General features: G+C 35.4%; 1 protein-coding gene across 1 annotated transcript in view; it reads right to left on the reverse strand.

Annotated features, from left to right (window-relative positions):
• Positions 1–14112, reverse strand: part of LOC137243471 (phospholipase D1-like) — a 636022-nt gene extending 621910 nt beyond the window's left edge. Inside the window, exon 1 of the mRNA XM_067771257.1 lies at positions 13699–14112. The gene's annotated coding sequence lies outside the window, so the exon portion shown is untranslated. The remainder of the gene's footprint in view (positions 1–13698) is intronic.
• Between the last annotated feature and the right edge of the window lie 3131 nt (positions 14113–17243).

Raw genomic sequence — 17243 nt, forward strand, 5'->3', positions numbered from 1 at the left:
TTGTTGCATTTGCAGATTTAATCCTCGTTTTAGATAAAGTACGTCTTATACGGAACAAAAAAAAAGTTACAAAAATATAACATTACATTTTTTATATTACCTATTATGCTAATTACGAAACAAAAAAACGTCCCAAAAACTTTTTTGATTTTAGGTCAGAGCGGCAACCGGCATCATAGCGGCCGTTTTGCATAGGCAGTATATTACCCACTATCTATATATTAATACGCTAACAAAATTCCCATACAATCAATTGGCAGGCTGTTTCGCATACTTAGCATACGTAAAATCATATAAAAGTTATATGAATCGATTCGTATTGATCAGCCGCAGTGCATAGGCCTATTTTTGTTAACAAATATTACTCTATTTGTTTATAATTAATAGAAAAAGTTTTTTGTAAATTCGAACAATTCATACAAATATCGTAATTCATTATCGTGCACAAGCGCGCCATCTTTGGGAACAATTACCTAAGTTTGCTAATGCGAATTTCAAAGACCTAAACCTTTATGCGGTGTTTGATGGTGAATGAGGACAAAACGAAGTACCTGCTGTCATCGAGCAAAGAGTCAGCGCATATGCGCCTTGGCAACCACGCTACTGTTGGCAGCCATAATTTCGAAATAGTAAAAGACTTCGTTTATTTGGGAACCAGCATCAACATTAGCAACAACATCAGCACTGAAATCCAGCGAAGAATCAATCTTGCCAATAAATGCTACTTTGGACTAGGTAGGCAATTGAAAAGTAAAGTCCTCTCTCGGCGAACGAAAATCATACTCTACAAGTCACTTATCGTACCCGTCCTGCTATATGGGGCAGAAGCATGGACCATGACAACAGCAGATGAAGCGGCTTTGGGAGTGTTCGAGAGAAAAGTTCTTCGAAAGATTTATGGACCTCTACGCGTTGGCGATGGCGAGTACCGAAGAAGATTTAATGATGAGCTGTACGAGCTATACGCAGACATCAACATAGTCCAGCGAATTAAAACGCAGCGGCTGCGCTGGCTAGGCCATGTTATGCGAATGAAAGATGATGCTCCGGCCAAGAAAGTGTTTCTATCGGAACCCGCCTATGGAAGCAGAGGTAGAGGGCGGCCCCCACTCCGTTGGAAGGACCAGGTGGAAAACGATTTAAACTCCCTTGGTGTGACCAATTGGCGCCGGTTGGCGGAGCGAAGGAGCGACTGGCGCGCCTTGTTGGACGGCCATAACCGTTTAGACGGTTAAGCGCCAATTAAGTAAGTAAGTAAACCTTTATGCACAAGCGCGCCGTCTTTGGGAACAATTATCTAAGTGTTTAATGTAAATTTCAAATTTTATGTATCCCCGCTAAATTCGAAGGCACAAATGTTTCACCTACATACAAATATGGTTTCCCATTGTTGCCACTTACCTATAATAGCCTCTACCAAAATCCTAAAAAATTGTTCCAAAACAATTTATAGCGTACCAAAAATCTTAAATAGAATTAATTTTTGACCGGCCCATTTTTTGTGGCAAATTTTACCTACACGTAAATACATAAGTCTTTATTTAACAGATTCTTTGTTTTTTATTTTAGTTGTTTTCAAAAAACCTGAAATCACAAATAATGAGTTAACTTTTGTTGAAACTAACTAATTTATTTATAACAACTAATGGCAAATTTGCTCGAAAATGTTGTTGCATTTGCAGATTTAATCCTCACTTTAGATAAAGTACGTCTTATACTGAACAAAAAAAAAAAAAGTTACAAAAATATAACATTACATTTTTTATATTGCCTTTTATGCTAATTACGAAACAAAAAAACGTCTCCAAAACTTTAAAGTACGTCTTATACTGAACAAAAAAAAAAAAAGTTACAAAAATATAACATTACATTTTTTATATTGCCTTTTATGCTAATTACGAAACAAAAAAACGTCTCCAAAACTTTTTTGATTTTAGGTCAGAGCGGCAACTGGCATCATAGCGGCCGTCTTGCATAGGCAGTATATTACCCACTATATTTATTATTAGGCTAACTTTGTTGGATTATATATCCATTAATCGGATGCTTAGATCCCAAAACCCTAATTGGTTTATGTCGCTTAAAGTTATGAAATCAATTTTATTTTAGTAAATATGAATGCGTGAATAATTTCAATGTTTTTGTTTGTTTTTCCTTTCTTCCTAATTTATTCTGCTCTGTTATATCTTAGTATTATATTGTTCACAGACGATATTTTATGGTAGATATGGTCATATATATTCATGAAATAGAGTGTTTACAAATTTAATACAAATTAATTACGTACATAGATCTCAATGGGATCCCAACATTAAATATCCGAATACTAGAATCTTCATATTTCCACAATGATCACATTAAAACCCGGAAAAAAGTCTAAGTGCACTTATTGCATTTTTATACGGAACTGTTTGTTCACTTCACTTAATTTTTTCGCAATTTAAGTACTTAATTTTCTTTTCTTTAACTAAACATTTTTTTAGTAAACTCTGCCTTCTTTCTCATTACATAATTATTTTATATTTTTATTTTATTTTTTATGAAGGTATCCTCTATTTTACTCGAAATTTTTGTTTTGTGTCACACTTACATATTAGATATGTATTTATACCAACTTAAACGGGTGGCGTGAAATAGGCCAAATTCCTTTAGCAAATTTCTTAATTTTTAACTAAAAGTTCGTGTTTTTTGAATTATGACACTATTGACGTAAATGGGCGATATGTGTATATGGGTGATATAGGCCTACTGGGGAACCGAGCTCCCAAAACTGCCTTCGGTAGCGCGCCAACGGGGACCTTCCGGGTGGTGTGGAAAAACCTATTTTTCAATTCAATTTCAAGTAATTTCACCATAAATATATGTCAATTTCATATGATTTTACATAATTTTTATATTTTTGTTTAAGGAGCTCCATACCAAAACGTTATAATTACATGTGAAAAGTTTGTAGAAAATTTAAGAAAATACAATCAAAAAGTACAAAGTCTTAGATCAATTTCAAAATTTTAAAGAAAAAGTTAAGTAAGTTAGACCAGTTTGCTATATTTCCAACACTTGATCCATAGACTGAGTTGAAAAAAATACACGTTGGTCGAATTTCGACCACAGGCGATACTAGTATATATTATATATCTAATATAAACTGTAATTTCTGCCCCCTTTTTAATGACTAGAAGTTTCAAATTACATCAAATACTTACGTTTACGTCATATATTAGTGAGATAAGTGATTCATGGTCAAAGCCATTTCATGCAGACCACAAAAAACGTGAAACTTTGCACTTCATACAAAGTACCTACCTATTTTTATACTCAGTTGAGCAGAGCTCACAGAGTATATTATTATTATTTGATTGGATAACGGTTGGTTGTACAGGTATAAAGGAATCGAGATAGATATAGACTTCCATATATCAAAATCATCAGTATCGAAAAAAAAATTGATTGAACCATGTCCGTCCGTCCGTCCGTTAACACGATAACTTGAGTAAATTTTGAGGTATCGTGATGAAATATGGTATGTGTGTTCCTGCGCACTCATCTCAGATCGCTATTTAAAATGAACGATGTCGGATTATAACCACGCCCACTTTTTCGATATCGAAAATTTCGAAAAATCGAAAAAGTTCGATAATTCATTACCAAAGACGGATAAAGCGATGAAACTTGGTAGGACAATTTGGACAATGGGCGTGGTACCGCCCACTTTTAAAAGAAGTATATTTAAAAGTTTTGCAAGCTGTAATTTGGCAGTCGTTGAAGATATCATGATGAAATTTGGCAAGAACGTTACTCCTATTACTACATGTATGCCTAATAAAAATTATTAAAATCGGAGAACGACCACGGCCACTTTTAAAAAAAAAAAATTTTTAAGTCAAATTTAAAAAACAAAATTTATATCTTTACAGTAAGTAAGTAAGATATGTCAACATTCAACTCCTGTAATGATATGGTGCAACAAAATAAAAAAATAAAAGAAAATTTCAAAATGGACGTGGCTCCGACCTTTGTCATTTAATTTGTCTAGGATACTTTTAATGCCATAAGTCGAACAAAAATTTACCAATCCTTGTGAAATTTGGTAGGGGCTTAAATTCTATGACGATAACTGTTTTCTGTGAAAAAGTGCGAAATCGGTTGAAGCCACGCCCAGTTTTTATACACAGTCGACCGTCTGTCCTTCCGCTTGGCCGTTAACACGATAACTTGAGCAAAAATCGATATATCTTTACTAAACTCAGTCCACGTACTTATCTGAACTCACTTTATATTGGTGTAAAAAATGGCCGAAATCCGACTATGACCACACCCCCTTTTTCCATATCGAAAATTAAGAAAAGTGAAAAAATGCCATAATTCTATACCAAATACGAAAAAAGGGATGAAACATGGTAATTGGATTGGTTTATTGACGCAAAATATAACTTTAGAAAAAAACTTTGTAAAATGGGTGTGACACCTACCATATTAAGTAGAATGAAATGAAAAGTTCTACAGGGCGAAATAAAAAGCCCTTGAAATCTTGGCAGGAATACTGTTGATGATTTTCTGGGTCACCCTGGTCCTCATGTTGGTCGATATCTCGAAAACGCCTTCACATATACAACTACCACCACTCCCTTTTAAAACCCTCATTAACCTTTAATTTGATACCCATATTGTACAAACGCATTCTAGATTCAAGCCTGGTCCACCTTTATAACGATATCCCGAAAAGGCGTCCACCTATAGAACTGAGGCCCACTCCCTTTTAAAATACTCCTTAACACCTTTCATTTGATACCCATATCGTACAAACAAATTCTAGAGTCACCCCTGGTCCACCTTTATGCCGATATCTCGAAAAGGCGTCCACCTAAAGATCTAAGGCCCACTCCCTTTTAAGATACTCATTAACACCTTTCATTTGATACACATGTCATACAAACACATTCCAGGGTTACCCTATGTTCATTTTCCTTCATGGTGATTTTCCCTTATTTTGCCTCCATATCTCTCAACTGAGTATGTAATGTTCGGTTACACCCGAACTTAGCCTTCCTTACTTGTTTTATTTTATATTTATCTTAAAAATCGCTTAGGTATGTACATCTGTTCACTATATATTTCTTATCTTATACAGCCGATTATTTGGATATTACGGCATCTGCAAGGCAGATGACTTTTCACTGAGAGCTTTTCATGGCAGAAATACACTCGGAGCGCTTGCCTAACACTGCCGAGGGCGACTCCGCTTAGAAAAATTTTCTTCTAATTGAAAACCCTTATTTCTAAAATTTTGTTGTTGCTTTGCCCGGGGTGTGAACCCAGGGCATACGGTGTGGTAGGCAGAGCATGCTACCATCACACCACGGTGGCCGCCGGTTCAAAGTAATAAGATAATAATAATCAGCTAAGAAAAATAAAAGTAAGATTATAAATAAATATGAAAAGATTGTAAAATGAAGATATAAAAATTTAAAAGTTTATAAACGGCAATGGTTACTAGGACATGTTTCTGAATTTCACTTCTTCATCAGCTAGCTTCTCGGGAGCTGAGTATTGAACTCGAATCTCCAACATTCATACCAGTGTAAAGGCAGATACCTTTAACCACTCAGCCATATGAATGCCCCGCTGCTCGCTTTGCAATTAGTCTCTAAGAATTGCCTTTTTGTTGCTATTCCCTTTTTATTCACTATTAGAAGCATACACTTTGTATGATGTTTAATCCTAATTGTGTGGAATGTTTTAGGCGCACTTTTGAAAAGCTTAGTAACATTTGTTTGGATTTTTACAGTATTTGTATTTAATACTTCCACTGTTACCTTTTTTTTGTGAAAAGTTAAGTATTGGAATAGTTATGTGTTTGACTCCGAAGAGCTACTAATTATTAAGGAAGGAAAGAACAGTTTTCTTAATGATGAAAAGAGAGTCCGATATATCAAATGTGGGGTAGTGAGCATTATAATTCTGACACAAACGGAGGAAAGGCTCATTTAATTCAAAATTATTTCTGCTTCAGAAAAGAGGTTTGGATTATTTTGATGGCCGAGAGGGAACGTTTAAGTACGCTTCGCTCAGGGGAAATGGGCTAGAAATCAAACCGCTATGTAGTTTGATAATATAAATAGTTACAATCATTTCCCTTCTATTAACAATGGCAGGACGATTAATAAGTTTAAGGCGATTTGTATAAGAGCTGGAAGTTTGAAATTTTACCAGATGTTTACATATATCACATTCCTTGATGTCTGCTAAAATTTCAAAGATCGGTCACACATATAATATATTTCTCATATAGCTGAGTTAACTTATTCATTCCGTATGTTCGGTACATTCATCTATATTTAAGAATTTATGTAATCGTTTTTATATTTGGATAGTTTATATACTTATTTGGAATATTCAGACCTCGCAACGTACCTAGTATCAAACGAACGTGTTCAGAGTATTCCAAATTAAGAGTTTATCCGGAACGATTACATGAATAATTAAACGGAAAAGAGCTTTTCGAAGCTTCTGAAAAATTGTTAAATAATTTCTAGGTAGCAAGACAGCGCACCTTCCTTTCAAGGCCAGAATATAAAGTTCTAAGACAATCAGTCTTTTTTATCTTTTTTTGTTGTGACTTCATTGCGGCTGCTGAGTTAAGTATCCCATCGGCTGTCGGCTCGAAATCGCCCTATCTAAAAATATTTTGCGAAAATTCCCCATTTCAAGATTTGTTTCAAAAGCGCCCAATATCCGAATTAGGTTGTAGAACGCCTGATCTCAGAATGTTTTTGATAAACGCCCTATCTTATGTCAAAATGCATTGAATAAGGAGTATTTGAAACAAATTTTTAGATAGTGTATTTTTGGATAAAATGTTGAACTTCGGCATTCTTCAAACAAATTCTGATAAAACAATCGAATTTCCCAAAATATTTAGTAAAAATTTAATAATTTCCCCAAAGCCTTTTGGCGTTTACAAAATTAGTATCACTACTAATACTAATATACTAAAGGTAGTTTCTTACCACAATTTTCGCTAAATGGCGATTGAATTATTCCCCGTTTTCCATAACCCGTCCTTATTTTTATACTCAGCTGAGCAGATCTCACAGAGTATATTAGTTTTGTTCGCATAACGGCACCCTGTAACGGCATAAACTGATCGAGCTAGATATAGACGAAAGACTTCTATATATCAAAATAATCTGGACGAAAAAAGAAATTCATTTAGCCATGTCCGTCCGTCTGTCCGTAACACGATAACTTGAGTAAATTTTAAGGTATCTTAATGAAATTTGGTATGTAAGTTCCAGGGTACTCATCTCAGATCGCTATTTAAAATGAACTAAATCGGATTATAACAACGCCCACTTTTTCGATATCGAAAATTTCGAAAAACCGAAAAAGTGCGATAATTAATTACCAAAGACGGATGAAGCGATGAAACTTGGTAGGTGGGTTGGCCTTATGACGCAGAATAGAAAATTAGTAAAATTTTGGACAATGGGCGTGGCACCGCCCACTTTTAAAATAAGGTGATTTAAAAGTTTTACAAGCTGTAATTTGATAGCTGAGTATGTAATGTTCGGTTACACCCGAACCTGGCCTTTCTTACTTGTTAAATTTGGGAGTGTCCAAGTTCTGCCATTATTATAGAACAAACGTTCAATCATGGTTGAGCTCCATTTATGAAAGGTATGAGTCCCGTTCACTAGCTAAGGTTATAAACTACATATTAGGTTACAGGAGAACAAATATAGCCAATTCAAAGCATTCTTATTAAGAGTAAACAAAAGTTAACGTTTTGTTTCGGATAAACTTGTTTAGATCTTTCTTGTTAGCAAATGTCAGAGCTGTAAAACTGTGCAATCAACTGAAATTTCAAATCATTGATTTAAGAATGATTTCTCTTCATTCATTCATTCCTTGCTAAGGAATGTGGCTTAAAGTCAACCCATTCTTCATTCAGTAGTGGAAAAAAAGTATGCACTCCTTAACTCCATTGTACAGGTCTACAAGTAGGATATGTAGCAGCACGCATATACACAGCCACGCTCACCTGATAAATTGCTTGTTCTTGTTCGTTTTTTGTGTGGATGCTATTTGGCAGTGTTGTACTTCTTAGGTCCAAGAAAATTTAGTAGCTGCTAACGAAAACTGTGTAAAATTTTTATTGCAAAATTACAAAGAAATATCCTTATTTACTTTCAAATGAGCACTTAATTACATCTCTTTTTAATATGCATTTGTTTTGGACAATTTTAATTAACAAATTGTGATACTTTATTACTGGGGACGATTGCTAAAACATGGCCAAAACCGTTGAGGGAAGTATTAATAGACGCGTTTTTGCCTCGGTTCCAATAATTCGAATACTTTTCCGCCTTTGGACTATTGATAACAGGACAAAACGCGTCTTTTCATTTCTCTTTCCGCTTTTTTGGGCGGGTTATTGTAGTCGACCTCGGTTTTAAACTGTTTTTCGCGGAGAACTTTTGAACGGGTAGAAAAACTTAACTCCCGTGTTTGTATTCTTAATACTGAAATAACTACGCGTCCTCAGATACCCTAATTGAAGACTTTTTTATAATTTTCTGAAGGACCCATATGGGTGCACTTAAAATTTCCTACTAAATTCGTTCAAAAAATTTACCATCACAGCAACCCATATCTGATATTCCGATCCCTTTTTTGCTTCCCTGTGTCGCTTTCGACGAAGCAACCCCGGTAATTTTGACACTTCGTTCAGTGTCAAAACTCATGTTCCACGCAGGTTCCACGCTAGTTTGACACTGACCGAAGTGTCAAACTGCCGTGTGTTAGAAAGGGAAAGAAATTGTTTCCCTCTCATACATATCATACTTGTAAACCTGTACAATGCCTTAACTCATTCGAAGAAAGAATGCAGTGAATGAAACACACAAATTTTTCAACACAGAATAAGCATTCAAATCAGGGATGCACCTTAACGTTAAGCTAATCGTTTATCAAAAAATTTCCACCTTTTCCGTTGAAACACTTCGAAATATTATCGATATAGAAATTATCAAGATAAATTGTATCTCGTTTTTAACCGAAACGAAAAGCTTTCGTTTACGTTAAAAACGTTAACAAAAACGTGATACTTTAGTTTGAATTGTGCTGGCAATGCTATAGCCATGGTGAAGCCGTAAGGTGGTAACAACGAGGGCACATACACACACAAACTCCATGTAATTTGTTTGTGTAATTCGTTGGTGGTAATGTCAAAAATACTCTGAGAAATGTTCGTACTGTCAAAATTCATGAGAAAAGTTGCAATCAGCTTGGCGAATGCTTTCACCTTTAATGACTCCGCCATCAATCAGCTTTGCCAGCATAGTTTTAAATTAATAATCAACATAAACGATTTGATTTCGTTTTGATATGGCAGAAAACGAAACGAAATCATTTCGCTAATTTGACGTTTTTAACGTTAATAAACGAAACGAAATGACTTTGTTTCGTTTATTAACGTTAATTATCGTAACGAAATGATATCGGTTCGTTGGTTAAGCATGCCTGATTCAAATGAATGCAGCCTTTGGTGAGTGTGCACACTCTTTTCTAGTACCAATCAATTTTGAAAAATGTCGTACATGCACAAAACCCGCTCAAATATCACATGGTTGCATTTAATTAAAGCCACTTCAAAATATCAACACAAAAATTTAATTATTGTCCGTAATGACCAGTTTTTTCCATATTTAAATGACAATAAAGTACGAAGAAGTTAACTGGAAAAGTATTCATATTGAAAATTTTCTAAAAATTTAATAATAATGTTACGAATATTAGCAAAACTAAGGGGGCTGCTATCTCTAAGCCGATGCTAAGCAGTGACGCGAATTCACATCAATAATTCAATCATTATTATTATATTAACGAAACAATAATTGCGTCTACACATATGTACCATGTACGTATACGAGCAGCGGAGAGACAATGCACAAACACATGCATATATCTGAGATACTCCTGAAAGTATGCAATGAGAAAAGCTATAAAATCGTGCAATTGTAGTTACAGCTGAAAAGTTTGAGAGCTAATGGCAACTAGTAGATTCTAGTTCTAGTTTCATTTGAGCTATCAATCAGTTTGGTTATTAAGCAAGCTATTCGTTGCAAAGTATAAGTGTTATTGTGAAGTACTTTAATAAAGGGAATTTTGCATTATTAAATATTGGAGTTATTTATTCAACAGTTTAGTGATTCGAACTTAGTAGAGGGTTGCAAATAAGACGATTTGCAACTAAATTCGTTCCAATAAAAAAAGCAAATTACAAATATTTCTAAATCTCTGTTCCGAAAATTCTGATCGTTCTAAGTAAGTATAAGTCAAATTTAAAAAAAAAGTTAATATCTTTACAGTAATGATATGGTGCAACAAAATACAAAAATAAAAGAAAGTTTCAAAATGGGCGTGGCTTCGCCCTTTTTCATTTAATTTGTCTAGAATACTTTTAATGCCATAAGTCGCACAAAAATTTACCAATCCTTGTGAAATTGGGTAGAGGCATAGATCCCATGACGTTAACTGTTTTCTGTGAAAATGGGCGATATCGGTTGAAGCCACGCCCAGTTTTTATACACAGTCGACCGTCTGTCCTTCCGCTCGGCCGTTAACACGATAACTTGAGCAAAAACCGATATATATTTACTAAACTTAGTTCACTTACTTATCCGAACTCACTTTATCTTGGTACAAAAAATGGGCGAAATCCGACTATGACCACGCCCACTTTTTCGATATCGAAAATTACGTAAAAATAAAAAATGCTATAATTCTATACCAAATATGAGAAAAGGGATGAAACATGGTATTGACGCAAAAATAACTTTAGAAAAAACTTTGTAAAATGGGTGTGACACCTATCATATTAAGTAGAAGAAAATGAAAAAGTTCTGCAGGGCGAAATCAAAAGCCCTTGGAATCTTAGAAGGAATATTGTTCGTGGTATTACCTATATAAATAAATTAGCGGTACCCGACAGATTATGTTCTGGGTCACCCTGGTCCACATTTTGGTCGATATCTCGAAAACGCCTTCATATATACAACTAAGGGTCACTCCCTTTTAAAATACCTATTACCACCTTTCATTTCATACCCATATGATACAAACACATTCTAGAGTCACCCCTCGTGCAACTTTATGGCGATATCCCGAAATGGCGTCCACCTATAGAACTATGGCCCACTCCCTTTTAAAATACTCTTTAATATCTTCTATTTGATACCCATGTCATACAAACACATTCCAGGGCTACCCTAGAATCATTTGCCGACATGATAATTTTCCCTTATTTTGTCACCAAAGCTCTCAGCTGGGTATGTAATGTTCGGTTACACGCGAACTTAGCCTTCCTTACTTGTTATTTCTGTCAAAAGATATAAGCAAAAAATCGGTTCGAATTTTCATGTGGTTTTTGTATTTTGCCAGATATGTTGTACACACACACACACCAATGCAGAAAGGTTTTTTGCGCGCATTTGATTTTGATCCTCAAACCGGTGTTGGACCCGCCCAGCGTTATTTGTTTAATTCGCGGCCGAAGGCGGCCAACGCGGTAATTCTATACGACAGCATAACACTGCTAATACGCGTCCAAAAATATCGAGAGAGGTGTTAAAAGACGCGTATTTACCTCGATAACAATACCCCAAGGGGGGATACAAATTTTAGCTCGCTCAACAAATATTAACGAAATACCCCGGAGTGCTCCGAAGGCGGGGATGGGATCCATAGTATTTTTGCGCAGAACACCTTTTTGCATTGGCGGCCTTCGGCCGCGCTCATAAAACATACCCTGCGTGGGTCCAACACCGGTTTGGAGACCAAAACTATATCCGGGCAAAACACTTATGTACACAATTTTTTTCCTGGGCACACAAAATAATCAAAATTACAACAAACACATAAACGGTAATTCTATTTATTCCTTATTTTTCTTCCTTTGTCCCGTCCTGATCTCATTCCGTTATAGTCTGTGCGTCGGAGTGGTCGTGCAGTGTCATCCTCGGCTCAGCTGCAATTTTTGGGCTTTTTCGGTTGAGCTGAAAATTTAATTAGGCCTCAAGGTTGGCATTGTGCTTCCTTCTGGCGTTTTGGCGGAGATTGGCGATGCAACCTGGAGTCAGGGTGGTGGTTTGCATTCCTAACAGGAATCAGTGAATTCATATTGAAGTTTAAAAACTGGCGTGGCGCCATATAAAAACGAAATTACTATTGTTTGTATGCCTGGCATGGTGCCATTTAAAAACCAAATTACTATTGATTTTGTGCCTGGCGTAGTGCCATTTAAAACCCAAAAAATTCGCATTTCTTGAAATAACGGAATTTAATTATTATTGAATAACGCAGCTACTGTGAATAACGGGGCTATTGTGAATAACGGAAGAACATGTGGAATGAAACGACAATCTAGAAATAACATTTTGATTTTGTACCTGGCCATTGTGAATTTATACAAGTGAAAAATTTTTCAATTCCTCCATTGCCGTACCTAGTGTAATAATAGTTGATAGAGAGAATGGCTGTCGCGAATTGCCAGGGAATGGAAGAAAGGTTTGTTTTTTGCTAGCAGTTATTACGTTGAAGTGCTATTAATTACCCATTTGTGTTTCAAATCAGCTTTTCTTTTAAATGTGTTTACAGAAAATATATATAATATTCATTTCTAAAATCTAGTTAATAGATAAAATCTTAGCAGCCAGTTAGGCAAACATTTTAAAATATGTAAATAATGCCATATACCAGGCGTCTAGAAATATCTTTGAAAAACATTATTGAGGAAATGATTTAAGTAATCGAACAGCGATTAAACAGGTGATCGAGGCTGTTTATTATTATGAACGTTTTTATCAAAAATTCGCCACTTATATGAATTCACAATGTACCTGGCGCTATGGTCATAGAACCCTGCCATTAATCCCAAATCCCCAAAAAAGAAAAGCCCGTACTGATTTTCAAACTTAGGAGTGTCAAAGCTCTGCTTTTATTAGAGAACAAACCTCTAGTAATCATGGCGGATCGATACAAGGTGGCAGCACTGGATAGCTGATTATAAACTTTTTTGGTTACGTTTTACAAGACGGTGCACCACCTAATTTTCACCAAAATTATCAAAGGAGGTATCAAAAGATTTTATTTCTCTCGAAAATTATTCACAAAAAACCGTAAAATGACCCAGAGAGGGTCCGAAATATGGGGTCCGATGCATAGTTTTTTTGCATAGAACAACTTCTTGCGTTTTCGGCCGGGCTTATAGGAAATTACCCTACGTGAGTCCGACACCGGTTTCGGGATCAAAACTAAATGCTCGTAGAACACCTTTCTGCATTAGTGTGTGTGTGTACAACAAATCTGGCAAAAACCAGAACAGGAACAGATATAAAAATTTAAATTTTCGCTTTTGGATTCTAAAAACGGAGGTCGAGACACGTCTTTTGATACCACCTTTGATAAAAATTAGGTGCTGCATCGTCTTGTAAAACGTTACCACTTTTTTTAGTTGATTTTATACATCAACGTCCGGCGCAGTACGAGTTTGACATTTGTCCATCGAATTTACAAAAACAAAGAACATGGAACTTTTATTTATGTTTGAGGGTATGTCACCATGCTGCAGCTTGTATCGTTCCGCCAATCTAGTAATTGAATCATGTATGAAAATATAAATAGGTAAACAGCACTCACTTCGAGGTATTTATTTTAATTGCCCCTTTTAAAGCTCTCTATATTATTTTTGTTCACACACTTAGCTTAAAATATATTAATATTTGTATTTTTTTATCACAACCACTTTTCTTTTTTTTCCACTTTAATTGCTTTTTACTTAAATTTCACATCCACTGACTTTAGCAAGCTGTGCACGTGCATTTCCACATATTTAATGCAAACGCAGGTGTGCATGTTCATAAAAACTTCGTCTAAATTTTCATACACATATGCTTGCCGACATATCTTTGCACTAATTCAATTAAACTCACTACGTTATAATTTTCTTTATATTTAATTCAAAAGCTCGCAAATATTTGTTTATTTTTTCTTTTTAAAATTAAATTATACCGTGTTTTTTATCCGCCCGATGTTGTGCATGCTTGAACTCATTTAAAGCTCCGTCCAAGGCGAATTCAGTACCGGTGCTGTTATCCCAACAGCTGAGTGCTTCTTCTTGATTATTATCCATATAGCGCATGACGGAACCATATAATCGCCAACATGGGGACCAAGGCGAATTCATTACAGGTGGTGTTATCCCATCAGCTGATTGCTTCTTCTCGATAATTTTCCATACAAAGCCTTGTACAACAAAATGTCAGTTAATGGAAATCAATGAAAATTTTCTTTTGACTTAACATTCATCTGCACGGCGAATTGACTGAATTCGCTTTGACACCGCCTGGTATAGATTCGCCTTGCATGGGGACATAATACCTACAAACATAAATAAAACTTCCATGTACTTTGTTTTTGTAAATTCGATGGACAAATGTCAAAATCGTATAGCGCCGGAAGTTGATGTATCAAATCAAATAAAAAAAGTACAAATCAGCTGTCCTATGCTGCCAGCTTGTATAGTTCCCCCATGATACAGCGCCTTGTACTTGACACTCTAATAGCTTCGTCACATAATCCCTATATGACACTACTTTATTTTTGCTGGGATTCCAAGCTAAAAAAACTAATACTGTTTTCACACAGAAACTTAATGATCTCATTTCACCTGCTAATGAAATCGTAATTTTTTTGCTTTCACACAGAAGTAACTGCTCGATTAGTATGAAAGATGAGACAGACAATCATGGCGGAACGATACAAGGTGGGAGCATGGTGACATACCTACAAACAAAAAAAATTCCATGTACTTGTAAATTCGATGGACAAATGTCAAAATCGTACTGCGCCGGCAGTTGATGTATCAAATCAAATAAAAAAGGTTATAATCAGCTGTTCGATGCGGCCACCTTGTATCGTTCCGCCATGCAGACAATGACATTTGCTTTGAAAACTAAAAAGCGGAAACGGAAGCGGAACGCTGCCAACAGAGTTGCATTGTCGATTAGCTACTAATGAAATAATAATAGATTCGAATTTTGTAGGGAAGATTGAGCTCAATAAGCGTCTTAATGTAGAAAATTGCCTTTATTATTCAATAAGCCGTCTGTGTGAAATTAGTATAACGAAACTTTATTGGAAAATAAAATTAATAAAACAATTTCCAACAATCGAAAGAGACACCAATAGTGTCCACAAAATAAAATAATTTGACATGTGTTTGTTTATGTTTTAAATTAAATTTAAAATAAATTTTTCATTAACTCTTTCACAACAAAAACAATGCAAATAACAGGGAAAAGTTATTTCGCGCTCTGGAAGGTAACTTATTTCATACGAAAGTTCATTTTAGTTGTGTTTCTATGCACAAAATTTTCAAACTAAATTTTGATTTGTCAGAAAAAATTAAGAAAAAACAACCAGATGTCAAAAAAAAACGTAACGAAATACAAACTGATCCTTTGCTTTTAACAAACTAGATTATATTTTGTTTTTTATTGTTTTTTGGAATATAGCTTGCACACATACACCCATGATACAAAAAATGGAGGTAGTTCCATTTAGCGTGACGTTAGCCACTTGACTTTTTGACTTTTGCGGGGACAATAACAATTTCATCAAAAACAAGCTACCAGATTGAAAAATGTTACGAATTTTTCTAATTTTGATGGATTTCATATTAGCGAATATTTTAAATAAAAAAGAAAAAAAAATGAACTCCATGCCTTGGGAATATTTTAATACGAAATATCAGCCTTGATAAGAAAATTTTACATAAGTTAAAAATTGTTTTGGTGGAAGAAACATGCATCGAAGTATGCAAAGCAAGAGAATATAGCCTTCTTAAGTGTTCGTACGTTTGCTCAGAACATTTTGAGAAAACATACACGTTTGGCAATTGCTTGCTCAAAGGAGGTCCTTATAAACCGACACCGCAAGTTCTTGATAAATTGGCTACACGCTTGGCGTTGCGCTTTAGGAGGGAATTGTTAAACCATTTTGTAGGGAGAACATTACCCTGTAGCTCTGCAGGTTAGCCACTAGTTATGAGGGTGTTTTTGCCCCTTGTACCAGGGGTCATCTTGGGGCAGCCGCGCCTGTACACATTCTGTGCCCTTTTTAGCATTGACATAGAGGTGCACTTTTTCTCAACATGCCTTGAGAAATATCCACTGTAGGGCATGATATAAAAAGAAAGTAGTTCCACTCAAAATTTTTTGACGTATTTGGGGATTTGTGAAGTTTTATAATACTTGTTGTTTTGCCATAAGCGTTGCCATAAGCGTTGCCATACCGTTACTGTTTAAGGCGAAATTGTGGTTTCTCCGGATGGGAACTTCCTTTAGGATGAAAACGCAATGGTCATCTGAGACAATAATAATATGCTTTAGCACGATTTATGTGCATACATATCGATTGAGAATACAGTAAAATATGCAATTTTATTGAAAAATAATGGATAATGACTCATACATTGGTTAATGGCTCATATCTTTATGGCAGCTTGACCCCTAGACAGAAAAAAAAAATACACGAAATATCCTGTTGTTCCAGCATGGCCCAATTATCATGCCCCTACAGTGAATATTTCTCAGGGAATGTTGAGAAAAAGTGTACCTCCAAAATCTGCAGTGAGTGGTACGTGTATACTTTGTTACGTTTGTGGAACGCCACATCCATGTCAATGCTGAAAGGACACAGAATGTGTATAGGCGAGGCTGCCCCAAGATGACCCCTGGTACAACGGGAAAAAACACTCTAATAACTAGTGGTTAACCTGGAGAGCTGCAGGGTAATGTTCTCCCTAAAAAATGATTAACAATTCCCCCCAAAAGCGCAACGCTTGAATTATACAATAAATAAAAAATGTGGACCTGTACCCAATTTATCAAGAAATTGCGGTGTCAGTTTATAAAGACCGCCTTTGAGGAAGCAATTGGCAAAAGTGTATGTTTTGTCAAAATGTTCTGAACAAACGTGCGGGCTATATTCCCTTGCTTTGCATACATCGATCCATGTTTCTTCCACCAAAACAATTTTCGCGAGTTCGAAAAACTTATTAAAAACCTTCTTTTCTATGCTGATATTTCGTATTAAAATATTTCCAAGGAATGGGGCTCATTGTTTTTCTCTTTTTCTTTTTTATTTAAAATAAATATGAAAGTAATTTAGTCGTATTCGTT

The sequence above is a fragment of the Eurosta solidaginis genome, chromosome 3 (genome assembly GCF_040869045.1).
Source record: "Eurosta solidaginis isolate ZX-2024a chromosome 3, ASM4086904v1, whole genome shotgun sequence".
Classification (NCBI taxonomy): domain Eukaryota; kingdom Metazoa; phylum Arthropoda; class Insecta; order Diptera; family Tephritidae; genus Eurosta; species Eurosta solidaginis.